The sequence below is a fragment of the Lissotriton helveticus genome, chromosome 2_2 (assembly GCF_964261635.1).
Source record: "Lissotriton helveticus chromosome 2_2, aLisHel1.1, whole genome shotgun sequence".
In the NCBI taxonomy this organism is placed as follows: Eukaryota; Metazoa; Chordata; class Amphibia; order Caudata; family Salamandridae; genus Lissotriton; species Lissotriton helveticus.
The window spans coordinates 106,258,378-106,272,680 of record NC_136060.1 but is presented as its reverse complement, the minus strand read 5'-3'; positions in this window follow the sequence as shown (position 1 = coordinate 106,272,680).

The following is a 14,303-nucleotide window of genomic DNA, read 5'->3' as shown; positions in this document are numbered from 1 at the left end:
AACAGTGTATCCGGTTTTATCAAGGAATGCTGAATCGAATTCCAGTCATACTTAGGATTTGTCCAATGTAGATATCGGTACCTACGCCTGAAGTTTGAGAGGTACTAATGAAAGCAAACATTTATCAATATACTGTTGCACAGTAGTTTGTGTTTTACTAAAAGTATAGTGGTTTTCTTGATATCAGTTCTTGTGCCTTCCAGAAAAGTAAATCAATGTATGTATGTGAAAATCGCACTCGTGTATACGAATCATTAACTGAAAATTACGATATGTGTGCTATGCCAGATTAATGCCTGCTAGCATTCATTTAAATCTGTAAGTGGCCTAGCCCCTGATAGCTGCTAAGACTCTGACATGCATCAACAAGGAGAGGTATTCCATTATAACATTTTAATCATGTACTATACGGATTCAGATAAACAAAATCAATATCTGTTCGTAGCTCATTAAGATATACTCTTTTTCTTTTGCAGTAACCACCCTTACAGGCTATCTTAAAACCTGAATTTTCCAAACGACTTTCATTCAACGCAGGTTAGTCGCATTCATTTTATGGCTCATGTTGATTTAAACTCCCCATTCCTTTCACAAAACTTACCAGGCTCCATTCATACTTTCAGGTTGCCACCACAATTGTTTAATTATCTGTTGATGCAGGTAAGCCCCAAATTATGGGATAACAATTAAGAATGTATACAGTATGCTACTGCTACCCAGTGTTTCAACGCCACATCTATATCTCTTGTATATTTATTTCTTGCACAGATATCAACAGCATTGAGTAATGGCATTTCGCGTACTATAGTATACCAATACTTTTGCAACTAGGTAAGAATCCACCACTATTTTTCATAACGTTCAATTAGGTCAAAGAACCTAACTGGATGTTCTAATGTTAACATCAGTACCTCACATAATTCCTCACAAAGAAATTAGTTGAGTTTCCTTCTGCAAGCATAAGAAATCAAGGCATCAATTTAATACGTTTCCTTTATTTTCTTTTGTTTCTCAACAGAGCCCCCGACGAAGGAACACTAGGTTCCGAAATGCATTGGGTCATGTATTGAAATGTATTGTGGTTATAATTGCTATTTGTAACTTCTGTACTATTATTGTTGCAAAGTGTAATGAACTGTAAAAAATGAACAGATATTTTGTTTATCTGAATCCGTATATTACATGATTAAAATGTTATAATGGAATACCTCTCCTTGTTGATGCATGTCAGAGTCTTAGCAGCTATCAGGGGCTAGGCCACTTACAGAGTTCCAGAAAAGTAAGACAACTAGTCTTGACTGATAAAGAGAACACTGCATCAAGAACAACCAGTTGCTACCAGACGTGCAATGGCCCCTATATTGTCTTGTCTTCTCTCTTCCTCTCTTCCAAACCCCCTTCCCCTTGGATTCTTCTCAGGTGCATTGTGCAGTTATGTCATTGTTGCTGGGGCAGAGTCTTGGGGTATGGAGACCAGTCTTCTCCCCAAAGGAACGGCTTTGATTTCAGGTCAGTGACTTTCTAACAGTATGACATAATTGCCATCTCTATGTTTGTGTATGGATATCATATCATATGTACATACTGAGACTATCTGACTCCAGAAAGTAGCCAGTGATGTTCCATTGTGTCATTCCCTCACTAATACTGCAATGGAAGTACAAAAAAAATCAACTATTGTGTCATACTCACATTGTGTGAGTGGCAGAATCATTTGTTCTGCCCTATTCACCAAGACAGCAAAATGATCATGTGGTTCACAAGTGAAGTCAATATGAGTAGAAAGGGAACATATTAGCTACGTTTGAGATGTACGTTTGTGTAGTGGTGTATCTATGCTCGGTAAGTTCTGAAAGTTACTCTAAAATAATAGGTGTTGAACAAATGATGTGTTCTTAAGTAAATGTGTCACACATACTAGTAAACTTGCATGTTGACCTAAGTATCAGGAGCGATAATTGAAGAAGTATTTGTAAATTACATTTATGTCATGCTCTGTAAGTGTAGCCTCAATTCATGTGTAAATGTCGAATCCAGGTACATAAGTGATACCAAAATACGAAGTAAACATATGTCGTAGCCATTCTTACAGTCTAGGTCTAAACATACCCATAGTTATCAATCCACATTGATATACTTCATCAATGTGATAGATGACCAGTTTGGTGGCTCAAGTTGCCTATATTTCCTGCATCTCAGCCCATCAATGTAAAACTGAAACAGTCAATCAATATGCTATCAAACATGTCATACAACAAAAGAATAGAATGCACCTAGGGTAAGGTATCACAGTGTACTCAGGATCGCAAACTCAACACTCTCTTGCCACAATCTTATAATCAAGGTATATAAGTACTGAATCACCTTACAGGCAAACTCACATACATACCTGTGAAATCTTTAAGTGTTGTGTATAGGTCTGTAGTAGAAAGTTACATTTATCTACAGTTTATCCCATATAAAAACGTCCTACATTACCGTACCTTCATGTCAATCGAAGGTCATCTTGACACCTTATCATACAAAAAGTACTATCTGTTAGTTGTTACAAAATATATAACTATCCATGGCACGTCTTGGAAATTCACCACATGCACTAAACAAATAGCCATGCTGAATTAAGGGAACAAATCAAAGCCTTTCTAATGTCATGTAGTCAAGCAAGGACATCAGCAGTGTCAAAAGGATAAATGTATGTGTGAGTGTCAAACATGTTGGTACTGTAACAACCTACATAGGGCTGAAAATATGCCAGAGAATCAGAACATAAGTTTGGAACTTTGCACATATAGTGAGTGCCAATTACATAGAGATGGTCAACAGAATCTAGCACATATTGGTCAAAACTGTAAAAAAATGTGTATGAGTTTGCCACCATACATAACACACATGGACAATTATGTCTCTGTAACAATGTGCAAAATCACTTACTGTTCTATTTTTGTACTTTTGGGTGACCAAGGAGATGGGTCATAACCCCATTCTCGAATCCCCAGATGGAGGCTGAAAAATGATACAACACGGCACTCACCAAGAGATAGAATGTTGGTGAGAAGAGTTTTAGGGTCCTAAAATCCAGGTTCAGATGCCTTTATCTTGCAGGTGGAAAGACCGTTGTACTCCTATGGTGTGCAAAATAATCCTTGTCTGTGCTACATTTCACAACATCTGTGTAAAACATATGTCTTGTGGTATTAAGAGCCACTAAATCCAGAGGAACTGAACGAGGATGAAGACAACGAAAGAGAGATCCAGCACACAATGGTTGGTTGGCAGAGATGTGACCAGATCGTGGCCAATTTTTTTAGTTAAACAATATCACTTGATGGTAATTCTGACAGAAAATATGTCAACTTGTCAACCTACAATAATAATCATACAAAAGGGGGTCAGGGGTTATTTAACGACCATCAGTGCTACAGCCCCAAAACATACAGAAAAACCAACTTAATGGTAGCACAGGGTCTAGACCTCATCAGAGGGATGCCTAGTGTATGTAAACTAACAGCGAAATCCTTCACTGGGTACTCTCAATGTTAAAGAAGTTTCCCATCAGAAATCCAACCTGTACCGCCCTACATCATTTGGGAGTCTGGTAAAGGGCACACAGAGAGTGACCCAATGTATGATTTGGCAAGATCATACCTTTTGTCTTCTATGTCCCAATGTATCTGGGTATGAGTTGGGTATCAGGTTGTATCTGACCAGCAGTGCTAAATAGTGAATAAAAAGTGTAACTAAGGAATGAAAAAGTGTGAATAAAATTGGGTATGGGAAGGAAAAAGAAGTTTAATTGAGACCTTCCATTCCCAACACTAAAACCAGTGCTAAAGGTAGTTTCAACAAATAGCTACCTTGACAGGCGTAATGGTCATGGTCGACATGTTTCTGCAGTTTTACCTTGGGCCCATAGGTCACCTACTGCTTCATCAGGACCTTCTCTGCTACTGCTTTATTCAGTGAACAAACATAAATGGGAAGTGAAATAATACTTATCACTAATAAATCTCCTATTGTTCGAGATCCCCCGGAAATCACAGTATACCACACACCAATGTAAAAGAAGAGAAAGAAAGAAAAAGAACTGATTAGCTCATTTTTCACATGCAGCAAAGGGTCATAATTTGTATCATACTTTGACTGCTCATTTGTTCATGACAATCACAAGGTTGTGAGACAGTACATCATGTTCTCTAAATCCAAGTAACATGAGAGCGTGAGACAACTTTTTTGTGAAATACACTCACCCAATGATCTGGAGAATGTTGCCCCACCTCACCCGGCATCAGCGCAGGTATAACGGAGCCCCGCTCTAAGTGGGCAAAACATAAGCAAAATTGAGGGTCGGGGAAGCACTAGAGGGCTGAGTAGAGCCATTGTATTATGCTTTCGCTTTTGTAAGCGAGAAAAATTACCGGAAAAATTATGAAATTTAATAGTCACCACCACTTAGATGTGTAGTTGTTTGACCATCACTCACATTCCAAACAAATTTCTTTCAATTTTTAAGCGCTAGGATGAGCGACATTAAATTACGCTGATGCCTCTACAGGATTAGATACAACTAGCACCTTATAAATTATGGAAGTGAGGTATAACAAGTAACGGGCGTATGCCTCTAGCTCGTGTCTATGGTAAGCTGATATGCACTAAACACGTGCTGTTGCCCCTCTTGTTAAAATGCTTGAAGTATACTATTGTTAAATCAAGCAGGTTATTGGGAGTGCAGAGCGTTTAAGGCTGGTAGTTCAAACAAATAAAAGCACGCATTCACAGCGGCGTCTTTCTAGGGTGCCGCGTCTGAAAAACTGTAGTTGCCTTGAGCAGCATGACTCACCTGTCCGTCGGTACTCCGGACGTCCCTCTGGGCTGTCTGTGGGAGGTACCGACGGCACAGGAAGGCTTGCTTTTACTATTTCCGACTGCGCTCGAATGCAGTCGGCGCTGCTCAATGACGACATGGCGCCATAGCGCGCTTCTGGGAAATGTAGTTGTAGCGCTATTTAGGACTCGTTCGATCAGCGCGAAACGGATGATTTAATGTGAACTTGAAAAAGCCATTTCATTGGATGGTTACTAGAAACATCATCCAGTTCATTTGAGATGCTCTATTTATTTATCGACACTTTAGAAAAGTCAGGGCGGTGCAATGACATCGCGCAGGAGTTTATGTCGTGGTTCTACTGTTAAACCAACTCATTTAGTCTGGTATTCTAAACAGAGTTTAGCTGTTGTTCTTGGTTGGCCACAGTGTCATATCCTGTATAATTACAGTCTGTATTGTAATGGATGTACAAAGCGTAACACGGACCCCCTTGGTAGCATTATAAAGACATCCACGGAATGTCTTCATTCAGCCCCTGTTTGTCCGTTTGGAGCCTATACACCCATTTCTGTTCGCGCTTGAACAGAAAAGTTTTGGTGTCGGCTATGTGCGCGGGTATGAGTGGCTGCTCTAGTACCGTCCAGTGTACATCTGTAGGTGTGTGTTTGGCTTCCAGAAAATGATTAGTAAGTCTGGTGGACTGTCTTGAGCACCGAATGGAGCTCTTGTGTTCGCTGATGCGTGTCTTCACCTTGCAGGTAGTCATGCCCACGTACCTTTTGTTGCATGGGCACGTGATAAGGTAAATCAGATTGGAGCTGTTACAATTGGTGAATCTGCGTTGCTCCCAGGGTCGGTCAGTGCCGATATCTATCATGTGTGATCTTGTCGTATTAGGACACGCTGCACAGTTGCCGCAGGGATGGTGTCCGGTGGCTGCTGGCATATCCCACAACGTCCCTAGGGCACGTGGTAACTCACATTTAGGCCGAGTGTGGACCAATTTGTCTTTCAGGTTTAGTCCCCTTTTGAAAGCAAATAACGGAGCTGGTATGGAGTAAGTTCCTGTGTTCAGAATGCTCCAATGCTTTTTCACTATTTTTTGAATCTGGTTGGACTGCGTAGTGAACGTGCTCACAAAAGTTATCCGGTCCAGTTTGGGTTTGGCCGGCAGAATTTCCAAAAGGCCTTCCCGATTATTATTGGAAGCTCGTTTTTTTGATGTGCGAACTAGTTGTTTAGGGTAGTCCTTTTGTAGGAGGTCCTTAACCAGACTTCTAGCATGATGCTCAAACCTATCTCTTGTAGAGCAGTTTTTCTGGATGCGCAAAAATTGCCCATAGGGCAAGTTGTCTCGAAGAGACTTCGGATGACAACTGTGGTAGCTTAATAGAGAGTTACGCGCCATCGGCTTGCGGAACAATTCAGAGGCAAGGCCTGTTGATGTAGTTGTAATGAGAAGATCATTGGGTGAGTGTATTTCACAAAAAAGTTGTCTTCGCTCTCATGTTACTTGGATTTAGAGAACATGATGTACTGTCTCACAACCTTGTGATTGTCATGAACAAATGAGCAGTCAAAGTATGATACAAATTATGACCCTTTGCTGCATGTGAAAATGAGCTAATCAGTTCTTTTTCTTTCTTTCTCTTCTTTTACATTGGTGTGTGGTGTACTGTGATTTCCGGGGGATCTCGCCAATAGGAGATTTATTAGTGATAAGTATTATTTCACTTCCCATTTATGTTTGTTCACTGAATAAAGCAGTAGCAGAGAAGGTCCTGATGAAGCAGTAGGTGACCTATGGCCCCAAGGTAAGACTGCAGAAACATGTCGACCATGACCATTACGCCTGTCAAGGTAGCTATTTGTTGAAACTACCTTTAGCACTGGTTTTAGTGTTGGGAATGGAAGGTCTCAATTAAACTTCTTTTTCCTTCCCATACCCAATTTTATTCACACTTTTTCATTCCTTAGTTACACTTTTTATTCACTATTTAGCACTGCTGGTCAGATACAACCTGATACCCAACTCATACCCAGATACATTGGGACATAGAAGACGAAAGGTATGATCTTGCCAAATCATACATTGGGTCACTCTCTGTGTGCCCTTTACCAGACTCCCAAATGATGTAGGGCGGTACAGGTTGAAATTCTGATGGGAAACTTCTTTAACATTGAGAGTACCCAGTGAAGGATTTCGCTGTTAGTTTACACACACTAGGCATCACTCTGATGAGTTCTAGACCCTGTGCTACCATTAAGTTGGTTTTTCAACTTGTCAACCTATAAATACATTTTAGAACTCATTCATTGTATATGCTAAAGTCAATGTAAAAATTGAGTCACTCACATCTTCTCAACTAGATGTAGGCCTCAACAGAGCATGGGGTTTATTGGCTAGAGCGGTGGACCTTGAAGCTGAGGAACCAGGTTCCAGTACCGACAGGAACGCTCAACATCCTGTGATTCTGGGAAAATCACGTAATCTTCCCCTGCCTAACAAAAATGAATGTGTCCAACTGTAACGCAGCCGGTGTTCATGTAAAGCACTCTGATACTCTTGGGTCGAGTTCACGCGTATAAAACTCCCCAAAAAATCATGTAACAATCATGTTGTCTAAGCTGTTGATCAACATGGGGCCATAACTCACAAAATCAAAACAATCAACACAGCAAGCAAATGTGATGCAGTATACTGCTTGAAAGGGACAGGGAAGGATTGCCACATATCTAGATAGCTATGGACCATTCCGGTACTCATGCACTTAAGCAGTGTAGCACCTCAAGCTGTCTTTCTGTGTTCTGCAGCATCAAAGTTTGTTTCATATGGTACTCAGTGTATGATGGATCACAAATCTCACAAAACATTAGTCCCTGAGGCCTAATCATAATTCTAATGTGTGCCACATATGGATTAGCATGCACAAGGCAGGCACTTTGCAGGAGCAAAAGTTGCAGCATATACCATCACAGATCATGGGTAACAGTTGTTATAGACAAAGGCCTAGTCTTAGGTGTAGGTGTCAAAATGTTATTTGATAAGAATGGATTATTGCATGTGTGGGGATCCAGAAACCAGCACACATGCCACAATAAAGGTATATAAGTACTGAATCACCTTAAAGGCAAATTCACATACATACCTGTGAAATCTTTAAGTGTTGTGTATAGGTCTGTAGTAGAAAGTTATATTTATCTACAGTATATCCTATATAAAAACGTCCTACATTACTGTACTTTCATGTCAATCGAAGGTCAGCATACTATACAAAAAGTACTATCTGTCAGTTGTTACAAACATATATAACTATCCATGTCGCATGTTGGAAATTCACCACAGGCACTAAACAAATAGCCAAGCTGAATTAGATTGGCAGATTGATGTGAATAACACATCTGCCCACAGTTGATAAAATACACATCTAACATGCTTTGCACAGCAAATCAAAGATGATTAAAGGCATGTAACAAAACATAATAAACTGATAAGTTAGCAATGAATGGCATAAACCACAGAGGTAAGACCATTGAAATGTTTGCCAACCATCACATCACATCAGGAAGACAGAGATGGTTGATGTATAAAGCGTCCATGTCAAAAACCATACATAATGTATGTGCGCATACACAATTTAATTAAACATTGTGCAATGGAGGTGTTGGGTAGAAATTTTCCCCTGCATGGTAAAAGTAGTGTGGCGAATCCCCACCCCGCACTTAACTTTGGAATCCATTGCTTCTTGATCATCCAGGTGCAGGAACTGCTGTTGGACCTGGGAGAAACTAAAATAAAGAAAGGTCATTAGAAAAGAGGATAGACTGGGAAGGACAAACGTGCCACTAATACTAAGAAATGACTTCCCTTTCCTAGTGCATGTGTGGTGGGGCAATGTCATCAAAATGGAAGATTTATCAGTATGAGTGTTAGTAGCTGTGTTTGTAGAGGCACTTCGAGGAGAAGGAGTATGCTGGAGTATGCTGATGGGGCATGCTGAGAGAGCACAGGAGAAGGAGAGGAAACTGTGAGACAGCAGTCTGTGGATTGCATGGCAGGAGAGCAGGAAACAAGGGGGATCGAAGCTGACCCCCTCAAGGATCCCCAGGAGACATGGACCGAGGAGTGGTGGACACCGCCGGAATATGCCTACAAGCTGGCCACGACTCAGTAGAGTTGTGGCAGCGCGTCATTGGCCTGTTAAGGGGGAGCCTGTAAACACCAGTGGTAAGTGTGTTCACTGTGTTGTTCAGAAGGGTGGGGGAGAGCTCAGGTGTTGCCTTAACTATTGCTTTACTGAGTATTATTTTCTTAGTGCTCTTGGATGCTGTTCTTCAATATGAGGCCCAAAGACCTATTCTACTTTTTCTTTTGTGTCTTCCACAGTTTGCGTGCCGTACTGCTTACAGTAGTTACCTCACAGAGTGGGTGGTTTGCCCCACGGCTGGTATAGAGGCGTTATATACTAATTATACCACAAGGACATGCACAGCACTACAATAAATAAGGAAAGTGGGCATATCTATTGCTATCAGTCACTGAACATTCCAGAGACCCTTGGAAGTGGGTGATTAGACACCCCCTGTTCCCGGGAGGGTGTGTCTGAAAGGTGAACAACCTTTACAACGCAACTTTTACCACGCAGTGCCTTTACGACGCAACTTTTACAACGCAAACCATTACAAAGCATTGCGCTGGGGGGTGCTCTAGAATAGGGAATAGGTTTAATGTACTATCCAACACCTTCCCTACTATCCACGGGGACTGGAGTTGGAATAGTAAATTAAACTATTCACTATCCAGCGCCCAAAAGCATTATGCGTTGTAAAGGTTTTCGTTGTAAATACCGCATTGTAAAGGCATGCGATGTAAAAGCATGCGTTGTAATGTCATACATCAGTCTGAAAACATGTGCCAGATCATGGTGTCATGGGTGTTATGGTGAAGGAAAACCAACTGCGCAGTAGGGATAAAATACTAACTGTCTCCTTTCCGGTGTCCCTGAGGATACTGGTAGCGACAACCTCCCCAGAAGACTTGTCGAGTAGGGGTGAAAACTAAACAAACTGCGTTATCGCCTGTTACCAGCCTGGATGAGCAATATCTATTCAGACATATACTCTTCTGTTGTGTGGTACTAATAAAACAAATTAGTAAATTAAATCAGCCTCCAAAGCAATATATCCACCCATCCCTCCTACAAGTAGTCTACTCCTGCCCTGAGTGCCCAACTGCATAGTTGTGTGACTTACTAATTCTTGTATAATCCCAAAGAGGAACATGGGATATGCGTATGTGCCATGACATGGTCATGTATCATGGCTTGGAGTCTAATTGAAATAGGAGGGCAACACAAAGACCTACACTCATAGTATGCTCCTACCTTTGTCAGGAGTAAGACAGAGCTAAAGTGGGAATGGGAGCATGCTGTGTATTGAACAGTAGTAGTAAACATGACCATTCAACCCTGGTTTACTTGAGTGAGGGCTACAGGCTCGCTCACGTCTTCAAAAGGTCTGTTGAGCTTACCCCTGCCCAACAACAGAATGATCAGGAAATATGTGCATGATAAACCAATGTGCAGAATGCATGTGCCTGTGCAAGACATACGCAACACATATGTTGAAATGTGGAACAGTGTTCACATGGTTCATGTGTGTGTGCAGGTATTGTGTGTTAAACGTGATAAACTCTAGTTCTTTTCAACTGGAGCCCAGCACCAAACAGAGTGCAGTGACTGAGAGTGTGTGTTGCATGTCAGCATGCTGGTGGTAACATGATATATGTGGATCACAGTATTGGTGACCTGTGACTGTATACTGACGGGAATATTTTGAGCATGGTCACTTAGTGCAGCACAGCAAGTCACCTTACTGCACTGCTAAGCGTGAAAGCAAAAGGGCAGGAAGGTGCTGTATCTATTAGAATACAATGCATTCCTGCATTTTCCCTGTGCTGATGCCATTTTGCCTGCCTAGAGCAAACCCAGACACCCTTGAAACATATTGTAAGGGTGCTTGTGTTACATGCAGGAATGTTTTTGTGCAGGAGGGGGCACCTTTCTGCAAAAAACGAATCCGAAGAGACATATTCCTTCATCTATGTGTATTGCAGTATGCAGCACACATTGAGAGGAAGTAACAAGGATAATTACATGTATTGCTCCTTGTTACGCTCTCCTGGGAAGATATATCTATCTGGCACATATCCAGGTTTGCCATGTTTGGTAAATCTGGAAATTTGTTTAAAACCATGGGAGTTGCATGGGTACACCCATGCAATGGCCCTAGAACATCTCCCTGGCGCAGAGTAAGGTAATGCAGCAATTCGTAATGCATTGCTTGACTCGAGATTCATGATGACACTCAGGTCTATGCTAGGTGGCCTTGGGTGGCTTCACAAATATCATTGCGCATGTACAAGCACCACACAACTGGGGTATACATATATGCCTGAGTGCAGAAGTGTCTGCGCTGCAACATTACATGGAGGACCTTAGCTTCCTTTGTGTGTAAGACATGGCTGCCTGCTCTAAACATGAGGATTATTGGAATTAAACCAGCTGGAGTTTCACAGTCCAGCAAGGCTCCTAAATGGGTGAGACATACAGTGGAGTAAGGGGAGTCAGACTGTCTCGGTGTTTCACAAAGTGTCAATTATTGAGTTTCTTGACACATCGCAGGAAGAGAGAGATTGGGCTGAATAGAGAATCAAATAGAGTGGGGCATAGGCCCCAGGATTAAACTTGATGTGCACATATAACTGTGGAGGACATCCAGGTGTATACCTTGGTAAAACATGTTAAAATTGATGTGTGATCATTCGGTCCTTGATTCCTGCCTTTCTGTGTTGCCATGCTGACTGCTGTTTCCCTGTCTGGGTGGTAAGGACTGCACATGCATTATTTGAACTAAAACTGACTTCAAGGGCAATCTGCTTGACCTCCTGTCATAAAGTGTCAGGCCGTAAAAAAACTTCCAGCCACCCTCCTTCAGCCCCTGGACATGGCCATCTGTTACTCTGACCTGCTAAGTGGTGTTACCCCACACCTAGACCAATGGAAGTGGGCCTAAGGTGTTTGATCCAGCAGAACTCAGGCTTCTACTGTAGATCCACCACATTGGTCCTGTTGCACATCAGTTGCACCTGTCGCAACCTGTGCATGGGTGCCATTGTGTGGAACTGACGGCACTGTGAAAGCGCTACTGCACAGTGCATCCATCACTCAATGTCCATTTGTGTAGCAATGATCCATAAAAATCGAAGCAAATGTCGGAAATGTGCAGTACACATCCAGGAAATGACACAATGGTTGTAGCAGGCTGCATACTAGGAAAAATGAAAGATCAGTTTGTGCTGTGTGTTGGAGGTGTATTGAGAGTGGCTGGTGGTTTTGAGAGAATTTTGGCCTAGTCAGTATCTAGTCTGTTCCTGTCTTGTTTCAATTGTGTACCTTTTGTAACTTTTTATACTATGTTGTATTAGGATTTGTCATTGTATTGTCAGGTGTTGGTCTATTTAGGGAATTAAATATTAATGGTAGGCATTAGTTTATAAGGGGTGTTTGTTTGGGGTGTTGTAGGTCAAGGAGGGATAGTATTATGTCGGGAAAGGAAAGTTGTAAGAATTTTGATGAGGGAGAGGTCGGGGCCTCCTAAGGCTAAGAATTCACTACCTGCCCCACATGGTGGCTCCTGGGGCTATGATCAGCCAGGGCAACTACCAAGGACAGGAAGGATCGGTGGGAGTCTGTGCCAAATCTTTGGAGGGGATGGCACCGTCTCCGAGCTAAAACATCGGTGGGCTGGCATGGTAGCACAAGAGGCTGTTCGTGTGAACCTGGAGATCGGAGGCCCCATAGGTATGTATGTATGTAGCATCTGCATGTAGTAATGTTGCTATATCAGTCCTTCAAAACCTAAACATTAAAGCTTAGCGACCTGACGGTGATAATGCACTCTACAAATGCGAATTACAATTACAATCACAATTACTTAAGAGTCACATTTCTACATGTTCTAGTTTTAAATTAATATATATATGTGTAAACAACAACCTAGGCAGACATAATGCTTGTCAAACGAGTATTCCATGGGCAAGGGACCATTCACAGAGATTAAGGTTAAGACAATTTTTATTGGCAACACATCAATAATTCATAAAAAACAGTTAAAAAATATTTAAGAAAAGCGGAGAATTAATAAAAATAGTCCAACAGAACTATAATGGATTAACAACACATAAAACAGTCACTATGCACAAAAAACAATTAAAAATAAATTACATGATATACACAACAAATATATGTGGCACAAACGTAATTAATCTCGACACGCGTTTCGCCGACCAGCGCCTTCTTCAGGACAAGCCACACAGTAACTTTAATCTTTTTAAAATAAAGGTTGCCAGATCATATTACTTCCAATCGGGATAAAAAGAAAATGTCGGTTATTGACATTTGCGGTGTGAACTCCTGATTTCTTTTCTGTTCAATTTCTTTATTATAGATGAGATCGTCTAAGACGGAATGATGATGGTCATCGTCTCCGACAGCCAAAATCTAAAGGAAACTGATGTTCCTTTCAATAGGGATACAGGCGATAAATCATTCTGATGGCTGTATCAAATTTATTTTAAATGGAATGCTGCTTTGATAAACTCAGAAGTCGATGTGGCAGTCTGGTTAGAAGAGCAAAAAAATATTGCCGCCGCGCTGTTTCTTAAGCCGGAGTCTCGCTGTGCTAAGATAAGGATATAGATCACATCAGCGCGGTTCCTTGGCAGGTGGAACGGCGATCTCGCGTCTTGTTGAACAGGATAACGAATTAGTTTGAAATTAAGCCATTCAACTTGCTTCATGTGCATTGCAATAATTAAAGTGGCATTATTTATATTTAAGCAACAGAGGGCCAATAAATGTACCTCAGAGTGTCTACATAAAGCCGGTGTGATGCAATGCACGAGTTGTACAATGAATGTAAGCTATTGTTGACGCATTGTTCTCCAGTCTATGCATGTGCTGCTGTATGGCACATGAGAGCAGCTTGATGTAAAAACATTCCTGCATAGAATTGTTTAACTTTAAAATTGCTATTCTCGTGTGCTTACCTTGTTAAATTTTGAACATGCTAGTCTAGTCGGGTGTTGCGTGCATTTCGGTTGACAGTTTTCCCCTCTGCCAGAGACTCAGGGAGCGCACGCTGTGGGCTTGAATATTGGATGGAAGCCTATTTCCGTAACATTTGGCGACGAGTTGCAACTTCATATTTAAGGACTTTTTGGCAGATGTTTGTTTTGACAGAGTAAAGTAAAGTAAAGGAGCCCACAGCCAGCGCATCTTTTCAGCATCACTTTATTAGGGTATTTTTTGATTTGGTTCTGGATTTGTACCCACCGGCTTCAAAAGGCAAGTTTCATAGGAAGTCATATAAAGTCACTTCATTGGAGGAGAGACTGCATCCAGTTCAGTGCATAGGG